This window comes from Rhincodon typus, chromosome 41 (genome assembly GCF_021869965.1).
Source record: "Rhincodon typus isolate 14 chromosome 41, sRhiTyp1.1, whole genome shotgun sequence".
Lineage (NCBI taxonomy): Eukaryota > Metazoa > Chordata > Chondrichthyes > Orectolobiformes > Rhincodontidae > Rhincodon > Rhincodon typus.
The window spans coordinates 3,694,712-3,705,149 of record NC_063372.1 but is presented as its reverse complement, the minus strand read 5'-3'; the positions used below and the strand labels follow the sequence as shown (position 1 = coordinate 3,705,149).

Genomic DNA, 10,438 nt, shown 5'->3' with positions numbered 1-10,438 from the left:
AAACTTTTAATCTTCTTCATCTGTATGGCTCAGTACCATTTCGCACAATACCTTTAGTCTCTGAACTATCAGACAAGTCAGTTCAAATGTTTAGTATTAAGCTCTTCAGGCTATAAAATTAGAGATTTACATGCTGAATCCCTTCTTATTCAGAACTGTTTCTACTCCAGATAATTGTTTTTACAGCAGTTGTTAACAGAAATTTGGGTCAAAATCCTGGAATTCCCTTCCTAATGGCATCGTGGGTCAACACAGCAGGTGTACTGCAGCAGTTCAAGAAGGCAGCTCACCACCACTACCTTTAGGACAACTAGGGATGGGCAATAAATGCTGGCTAGCCAGCGATGCCCACATCCCACAAATGAATTCGCTTTGGAGAAATTGTAGTTATGAGACTTTAAGCACACTGGTTTGGATGGTTTCAAACCCAATGGGAAGAGGGTACTAACACTCTGCTACTTCACTGACTGCACAAGGGTTATCTAATGAAATAGTAACCTACTAAATTGCTATACCTTGTAAGTATATTTGAATTTAAGATTAAATTATGAATGTATTTGCTACAGAGCTACACAGGTACCCAGTTCTGAGGAAGGGTCACCAGACCCAAAACGTTAACTGTTTTCTCCTCCACAGATGCTGCCAGACCTGCTGAGCTTTTCCAGCAACTTTGTTTTTGTTACACAGCTACTATTATGCACATGAATGTGTAATTTTCCATCAAATTGCAGCAAGAACCACGTCTCAGTTATGGCCACTAGATTGTAACTATTTATCTCAATATGTACAATAGTTCAACTGTTTTATTTCAAATGTTATGTGCATTCAAATACATTCCCTTTCTTGTCCTTTGTCAAAAGTTTTGTCCTTTTATTGTTTTTGTAACCTCTCGTCATAACCTGCTTAATTGCTCTTAGATCGGTGTTCCATTCCTGTGATTGTCAGTTTATCATTTCCCACTTTAATTCCTTTCTCTGTTGCCTTTTCCCCACTCTGATTCACCACAACCTCCTGAATTTGGGCCCTTGCCCCCATTATTTAGGTTAAAACTCGCTCTACATCCCTAGTTATGCGGTTCGCAAGAACACCAGCCCAAGTATGGTTCAAGTATAGACTGGTACAGATCCCATTTTCCCCAGTATTTGTGTCAGTGCCTCATGAAGCAAAACTCCTCCTACATCAAAATTTCAGCTGCGCATTTATCTCTCTAACCTTGTTTACCCTATGCCAATTTGCTTGTGCTCAGGTAATAATGCAGAGATTATGACCTTTGAGATTCTGCTTAATTTGGTGCCGAGCTCCTCATTGCGGAACCTCCTTTCAAGTACTACCTATATCATTTTTACAACCAGATCCTTCCCCTCCCACTGCAAGTTCTTCTCCATGCCAGAAGATATCCTGAACCTTGATACTGGGCAGACAACACAGCCATCTGGACTATGCTGTCCCATACTGCCACTACATTCCTTTTAGTTCCCCTTGTTTGGCCAGGGTACAAGAAGCCATTCATTTCGCTCATCCATTCCACAGCCTCTGCTCCAAACAAACTGAAAGTACATCAACCCTGTTGGACAATGCAGAGGCTGACATCCCTGTGTTATGGTGGGGGAAACAGCCGAACCTCTCTAATAATTAAACTAAAACAAGCCCCAACCTGTTATGACGGGATACGGGATTCCCCTCTAATAATTAACCCTGAAACACCCAGAGAAGCTCGTCTTTCCCCTCGTAATCTACTTAAAAAGTGGTTAAAAGAAAGAAAATCCCTAAATCTCCACTTTACAAGTGACAAGAAACAATTTATTAACCCAACAATGAACAAATTAAGAGAATTACTAACAAACTGACAATTCCCTCTTAGACTACTAACTACTCCCTTACTGGTCTAAATTCTACTGGAATGCTGTTCAAATAAACACAAGTCCCACTAATATAAACCCAATTAATGCAAAGCAATAAATTATAACTTAATCTCTCCAAGTTTGCACAGACTGTCTTCTGTAATATTCTGTCATCTCCGATCTCTTCACAAATGTCTATCTTCTGCTAATGCTCTCTGTAATTTCTCCCGTGAAGAATTTGAGGTAAAATACCTTGGTAATTTGATTAATTAGATGGGCTTTCTCCGAGAGCTGAACGGTGCTAACTCTGGCAGATGGCGGATGGCTCTTTCCAATTTTCCAAATGCCCTCGTCTTATATACCCGTAGTGACAAAATCAAATTCTTATAATATGATTGGTTTCAGGTTATCAACACCATCAGTTTTTAAATTAAATTGGCTTTGAATCAGTGAGTTTGGTTTTAAATTAATTGGCTGAATTCAAACTTGTCACAACATTAAAACAAGACTTCTGATGAAGGGTCTCGGCCCGAAACGTAAGCCTTTCTACTCCTATGATGCTGCTTAGGCTGTTGTGTTCATCCAGCTCTGCACCTTGTTGTCTCGGATTCTCCAGCATCTGCAGTTCCTACTATCTCTGATTAAAACAAGACTGTTGTTTTGCCTGCCACCTGTAAGGCTTTTTTTGATACACTTGTTTCACTTTTTGAGGCTCTCTGAACTGGTAACCTCAGCTGCTGCTCACAGACATACATTTATTAAGTACAGACAAAGCACAAATCTCTTAAAGGAACCACACATTTTAGCTTCCTGCCTTTCACTTCACAATTACTCTGCCCAACTCTGTAACATCTGTCTTCTAAGTCCCCTAACCTGCTTCTGCTGCAGTCACAGCCTCCTGTCCCTGACCATGTCAGAACACACTATCCCAAAAGGTATGACTGATTCCTACCAGTAAAAAAATCCAGATAACTTGTGCCCCTCCCTGATATATTAGTGTCTAGTTCAGCCTCTACCTCATGAGCAGAAGCTGGATGAACTTCAGACACTTAAGAGTGGATATACTTACCCTGGATCACAATGATTTCCATGGGCTCCCATATACTGCCATTCCAATGAGTTTTAAATTAATTATTTAGTCATATTATTAACTTATTATGGTATTTTTTATGTATTGTATTAACGTTCCCACAGTCTAGAGTCTGTTAAAACTTGAGGATACAATAGGTTTAATACAACTTACAAGGTACCCACCTAACAGTTCGCTCTTTCTCTGTCCCAGACTGCTTGGGTATCTGTCCCTCTTCCCAGACTACTTCACTATGATGCTGACTGCAGGACATTCTTTGCATGAATCTCAACAGTCCCTAAAATCTCCAGCCATAAGTGCCAAGTGGATGATCTGTCTCAGCCCCCTCTGGAGATCTCCACCAGCACAGATGCCAATCTTTAGCCAATTCAATTCACGTTATGTGATATCAAGAAATGGTTGGAGGCACCGAATAGTGAAAAGGCTATGGGTGTTGACAACATTCCAGCAATAGTACTGAAGACTTGTGCTCCAGAACTAGCTGCATCCCAAGCCAAGCTTTTCCAGTACAGCTACGACACTGGCATCTACTCGACAATGAGGAAAATTGCCCAGGTATGTCCTGTACACACAAACCAGCTAATTACCACCCCATCAGTCTACTCTCGATCATCAATAAAGTGATGGAAGGTGTCATCAACAGTACTATTAAGTAGCACCTGCTCAGTGACGCCCAGTTTGGGTTCCACCAGAACCACACAGCTCCTGATCTCATTACAGCCTTGGTTCAAACATGGACAAAAGAACTGAACGACAGAGATGAGGTGAGAGGGTCTGTCCTTGACATTAAAGCTGCATTTGATAGTGTGACATCAAGGAACCCCAGCAAAACTGGAAGCAACAGGTATCGGGAAAACTCTCTGTTGGCATACTTGGCACAGAGGAAGATGGTTATGGCTGTTGGAGGTCAGCCATCTCAGCTCCAGGACATCTCTGCAGGAGTTCCTTACAGTAGTATCCCAGGCACGACCATTTTCAGCTGCTTCAGCAATGATCTTCCCTCCATCATAAGGTCAGAAGTGGGGATATTCACTGCTTGATTGCACAATGTTCAGCACCATTCACGACTCCACAGATACTGAAGCAGTCCATGTTTAAATGTGGACAATACCCAGGCTTAGGCAGCAAAGTCACACGTAACATCTGCACAACACAAATGCCAAGCTATGACCATCACCAATAAACAATCTAACCACTGGCCCTTGACATTCAATGGTGTTACCATCACTGATACCACATCCCCCCCGCACCCAAACACCGTCATCATCTTGGGGTTACCATTGACCAGAAACTGAACTGGACTCACCATATAAATAAAGTGGCTACAGCAGTAGGTCAGAGACTAGGAGTCCTACTGCAAGTAACTCACTTCCTGACTCCCCAAAGCCTATCTAACTTCCACAAGGCATAGGTCAGAAGTGTGATAAGAATATTCCCCATTTGCCTGATGAGTGTACCTTCAATACTCAAGAAACTTGATACCATCTAAGATAAAGCAGCCGATTTGATTGGCACTACATTCACTCCCTCCACCACCGAGGTTCTGTAGCAGCAGTGTGCACAATATACATGATGCACTGCAAAAATTCACCAAAGCTTCTTAGACAGTACCCTCCAAGCCAATAACCACCTGTCTAGGACATTACCTGCAAATTTCCCTCCAAGTCACTCACTACCCTGACTTGGAAATATATCGCCATTCCTTCAGTGTCATCAGGTCAAAATCCTGGAATTCCCTTCTCTTCCTAATGGTATTGAGTCTACCTACACCATGTGGACTACAGTGGTTCAAGAAAACGACTCATTAACACCTTCTCAAGGTCAACTCGGGATGGACAATAAATACTAGCCCAGTCAGCGATGCCCACATCCCACGAGTGCATTTAAATAAAGTTTTCCAGTGTTGGAAACTACTGAGTAATGGTTTCTCTGGGGAGAGCAGCCAGAGCCCAGCTACAGAAGGGGGTCAGGAGAAACAGCAATAGTGGTAGGAGATTCAATAGTGAAGGATACAGCCAAGTGTTTCTGTAGTTGCAGACGTGACTCCATGATGGAAGGTCAAGGATGTCAGTGAATGGCTGCAGGGCATTTTAAGCGGGGAAGACAACAGTAATCACATTGGTATCAATGGCATGGGTGGAAAGAACGATAAGGTCCTGCGACAAGAATTTTGGGAACTAGGGAAATTGAAAAGCAGGACCTTGACGGTTGTAATCTCTGTAATACTCCCACTGCTGTGCTCGAGAGTATTGGAATAGGCTGATAAAGCAAATTAATGTGTGACTTAAGAGTTGGTACAGGAAGGCAGGCCTAGATCACTGGGTGTGTTTGTTGGGAATATGGGACCTGAAACAAGATAAGCATCCTTTTACATATGGTGCAAGGGTGTTGAACTAATTTGGCAGTGTGAGGGATAAGGAATGGAGGTACAATAGGGGGTGATGCACAGACAAATATAGAAAAGCAGTCAACTCGGTGCAGAAGCCAGAGCATGTAACATCAAGTTAGGGCACAAAAGAGCATGGCAAGGCTGCTCGCCATGGTTTTAATGCAAGGAGTCTTGTAAGACTTACGGGTTGATGGTGCTGATTAACGTAAAGATACATCATTACTGTCACAGAGACATGGTTCTGAGGGGGACAGGACCGAAAGCTCAATGTTCTAGAGCATGGAATCTTAATGTGAGGCAGAGAGTATGTAAAGGAGGAAGTGGAGTTCCAATATTGATCAAGAAGTCAAGTATGGCAATAAAGAGGGATGTTATCCTCGAAGATTCCTCAATAGACGCTATAGACCCATAAACAACCAGAGAGAGGGGACAAATATGTAGGCAAACTTCAGAGATGCGTAACAATACTAGAGTAATAAGTCGAGGATTTCAATCTCCCCGTATTAACTGGAATAGACAAAGTGTGACAAGCTTAGAGGGAGTGGAATTCTTAAAACATCTCCAAAATAAAAGCGAGCATGCAGTAAATCCTATTAAAAAAGGAGGTCAAGTGCTGGACCTAATTTTGGGGAACAAAGCTAGGCATGTGGTAGAAACATTGGTAAGAAGGCACTTCTGATAGTGACCAGAATTCAGCAAGATTTAAAGTAGTCACAGAAAAGGACATAGATGGACTGGAAGTAGAAGTTCTGAATTGGGGTGCAAGATGTGACAAGATGTAATTTGATCAAACTGAACTGGGAGCATCTGCTTGTAGGAAAAGCCCTATCAGAGCAGGTGGAGTGCTCCAATACAGGAAATGGTGAAAGTGAAGGGTGAACATATTCCTGTCAGGGTAGAGGACCAACAGGCCCAGAGAATCCTGGATGTCAAGGAACCTACAGGATTGGATAAGGAAAAAAAGGGAAGGTCATGGTTGATACAGAGGGCTCATAACACCAGAAACCCTGGAGGTTTGTAGAAAATGCACAGAGTTGCTTAAAAATAAAATTAGAAAAGTAAAGAGGGAGCATGTGAAAACACAGGCAGGTAATATAAAATAACATTTTTAAATACATTGTGGATAATCGGGGAGAAAAGAAAAAGCAAAAAGAAAATCGGGCACATTAGGGGGCCAAAGTGGCAAATTCTGTGTGGAGCTCACACACAGGTGGTTTTTAATGAGTACTTTGTATCTGTATTCACGAGAGGAGGACAATGTAGCTCTCGAAATCAGGGAGGACTGTGATATGCTGCAACAAATTATAATTGAGATGGAGGAGGAATTAGCAATTTTAACAAGCTTACAATTCGAAAAATCCCGGGCCAATATTTTATGGCTCAGATGGCAGTTAAGAGTCAATCACATTGCTGTGTCTGGAGTCACATGCATTCCAGACCAGGTAAGGATGGCAGTGTCCTTCCCGAAAGAACATTAGTGAACCAGATAGCTTTTCCCAACAATCAACAATAGTCATCCTTAAACTCTTAATTCCAGATTTTTATTGGATTCAAATTTCACCAACAACTGTGGAAGGATTCAAACCCAGGTCCCCAGAACATTACTTGGGTCTCTTGATTAAAGGTCGAGCAATAATACGACTACGCTATTACCTCCTCAACAATTTGCACCCCAGAGTTCTGGCATGAGATTGCAGGGGCCCTGACATTAATTTTCAAATTCTCCCTGGCCACAGCTAACACGATACCATTATTCAAGAAGGGGGGAGAGAAATAAGCCAGAAAACTACAGGCTAGTAAGTCTAGCATCGGGTTGGAAAATATCAATCTTCACTTGAAAAGGCAAGGATTGAAAATAGTCAGCATGATTTATCGGGGAAATCATGTCTGACAGGTTTGATTTAGTCTTTTTTTGAGGTGTTGACTAGGTACGTCAATGAGGGTAATGCAGTTTATGTTATGTGCATGAACATCAGGAAGACTTTGACAAGGTGTTGCACTGGAGACTGCTCAAGAAGGTAACAAGTTGATGTGATCCAGAACAATTCAGCATATTGGATCTAATATTGGCTCAGAGACAGGAAGCACAGGGTTATCATCAAAGTTGATTTTTGTGACTGGAAGCCTATGTCCAGTGCATACTACAGGGTTTGACGCTGGGTCTTTTGCTGTTTGGGGTGTGCATTTACAATCAAGACACAAATGTAGGAGTCTGATCAGTATTTCATAGATGACACAAAATTGGCAACGTGGTAAACAGAGATGAGGAAAACCCAAGACTACAGAACGAAATAGACTAAGTGGTTAGAACACAGCAAACGGAATTTAATTGAGACAAGTGTAAGATGATACATTTTGGGAGCACAAAAGGTGAAGAGAGTGCACCCTAGGCTGTAGAGATCAGAAGAACCTTCGTGTGCATGGCCACAGATCCTTGAAAGCAACATGACAGCTGAATTAAAAATATGGGATACTTTTCTTTATTATTTGAGGTATTGTACAGAAGATTAAGGAGATTACAATGGAGTTAGATGTTAGTTTATCCCCAGATGAAGTATTACATGGAGTTTTCATCACCACACTTTCAGAAAGCTAGGATAGTAGTACAGAAGGTGCAGAGGAGATTTACCAGCTATGAAGAGAGACTAGTTAGACCAGGGTTGTTTTCCTTAGAGCAGGGAAGACTTTGGGGTGAGGATAACTGACCCGATTAAGGTATGCATTTCACAGGCAGAGATAAAGTAGAAAAGAATAAACCTTTCCTCTTAATGGAGGAGTTATAATCAGGGGGTCACAGACTTAAGCAAGAACTTTGCACCCAACAACATTTTAGTGTGGTATTTAGATGAACACTTGAAACACCATTACGGTCCAAAGACTGGAACATGGGACTACAGTAGATGACCAAGATAAACAATGGGCTGAACAGCCTTTTCCCCCAATGCTGTAAAGCCCTACAGTGGAACAAGAAAAATCTGCTACTGCAGGAAATTAGTCTTTCACAACATTGAGATTCTATTCTTCAGTGAGCCAAAAGAAAAAAAACAACACTCAACATTATGGCCTCATTTCTGGAGGAGTAAGTGTCACAGTGACTTTCAAACTTTTAAGACCCAAGTGCATGACACTTTTTATAAACAATATTTTCCTCAAGTGTCTCTCTGTATGAGTTAGTAGGTATGGCTGGGAGAATTATTAAACATCCTCCTTTCATAAAATATACAACAAAATCTGCCATATATCAGTGTGAGTTATTTTTTCCTTTTAAAGCACATCTGTTTTCAGACAGGTAAAGGGGGGTGGGGTGGGGTGGGGTGGAGAAGAGATCATCTCTCCCTTCTCCATGATACTACACAGAATAAAAACAAGTCAGTTTTGAACAGAAATGGAGACTGCTTGTAATTAGCTTTTTCTTTTGGACAGTGTGTAATTGTTCTGTGGATTGCCTGCTTGTATAAGCAAAATGGGCTTGCCATTTCCAAAGTACACATTTCAACTGTCTCTGGCAAAGTTTGTATCAGTGTTTCTTTCTCTTCAAGTTTTGGATGAAAATGAAAAGATGCTGATTCTTACTGGGGTTTGGGTCCACAAATGCCAGTAGTTCCCCAGTCCCAATTTGCTATTCTTCATACAAGTGTACACAGAGGTTTTACAGCTGTCATATCTCAACTTTACCCAGAACTGAAGAAACCTGCAGAAAAACGGTGCCTGTTGTAGATGGTTCTTCTGCCAAAGTTCAACAGTATTCACAAGAGTCCTGAGCTTGATTGCCACCTTAATAAAAAAGGTGACTCTTCCACTTGATGTTGTATGATGTAGCTTAAGATCTAACTGAATCAATGAATGGCAAGGGGAAATACAGAAGAAAAATAAAAAGGAAATCTTACAAAATGTGGATATATAACTATCTGCGAGATACAAAATGATTATACAGACACCTCTAAAGTAGGAATTCTGAAACAGTGTTCCACGAGTCTTAACTAAAGGCTGCTCAGAACTGAAGAAGTGCAGTTTAGTACATCATAAATTTTTAAATTGCTACAGCAACGAAGTCAGAAGGTGGTCTCGGTTCCAGGTTTTCCAATCTAATGATGCAAGCCAACATCAGCTGAAATGCACTTGAAAAAGGAACTCGCTCATTGGGGATATCAAAAATCTCCATCTCGGTCTGAAAAAAAAAGTTTAAACAATAAATCAAGGTGGTCCTTTAAATACAAGTGGCAAATAAGTAATTGTTCTTGGTGCGCTTTTTTAAAATCACCGTCCAAAGAGTTCTGTGTTGACACCATACCATTTATGTGGGGAACATTGCAAAAGTTTTCCCAATTTACTCATCTCCTAAACTGGCCTATATCCTCTCTGAGCTAGCTTATAGGAAATGACTTCCTGCACAGAGAGCAACATTTGCATGGTCTTCAGGACTTGAGCAACAAACCAAGTGTGTCTTGGTTCTCAGGCTGTAGCGAACCACTTGCCCCAGTCACATTCAGTATTCTGACCTACTGGTCGTGTTGGGGATGCATTCTTTGGATGGGATGATATATAGCACCCTCCCAGCTTCTTTTCTGCCTGCTCAAGAATTGCTAAGACTTTAGCCTCTATAACTATGGTGAAGTGCTGGATGGCCAGACAGTGGCTACTGTTGTGTCTTTGTTTAAGAAGGGATGTAAGGAGGAGAAGCCTGGGAACTGAGAGTTTGACTTCAGTGGTGGTTAAGTTGTTGGAAGTGATTCTGAAAGATAAGATTTATATGCATTTGGAGAGGCAAGGAATGATTGGGGATAGTCAGCACGGTTTTGTATTAGGGAAATCACGTCTCACAAAACTTGACAGTTTTTTTGAGGAAGTAACCAAGAAGATTGATGAGGGCATAGCGGTAGATAGTGTTTACTTGGACTTTAGTAAAGCCTTTGATAAGGTTCTGCATGGTAGACTAATCAGTAAAGTCAGATCACATGAGATTCAGGGTAAGCATGCCAATTGGCTACTAAATTAGCTTAGCGGCAGGAGGGTTTGTATTTTGGACCGGATACCTATTACGAGCGATGTTCCACAGGGATTGGTGCTGGGTCCACTTTTGTTTGTCATTTATACAAATGATTCAGATGAGAATATAAA

General features: G+C 41.4%; 1 long non-coding RNA gene across 1 annotated transcript in view; it reads right to left on the bottom strand.

Annotated features, from left to right (window-relative positions):
* Positions 1–6,839: 6,839 nt before the first annotated feature.
* The window catches only part of LOC125487396, a 13,809-nt gene continuing 10,210 nt past the window's right edge, over positions 6,840–10,438 (bottom strand). Inside the window, exon 5 of the long non-coding RNA XR_007265871.1 lies at positions 6,840–9,488. This is a non-coding gene — a long non-coding RNA (uncharacterized LOC125487396). The remainder of the gene's footprint in view (positions 9,489–10,438) is intronic.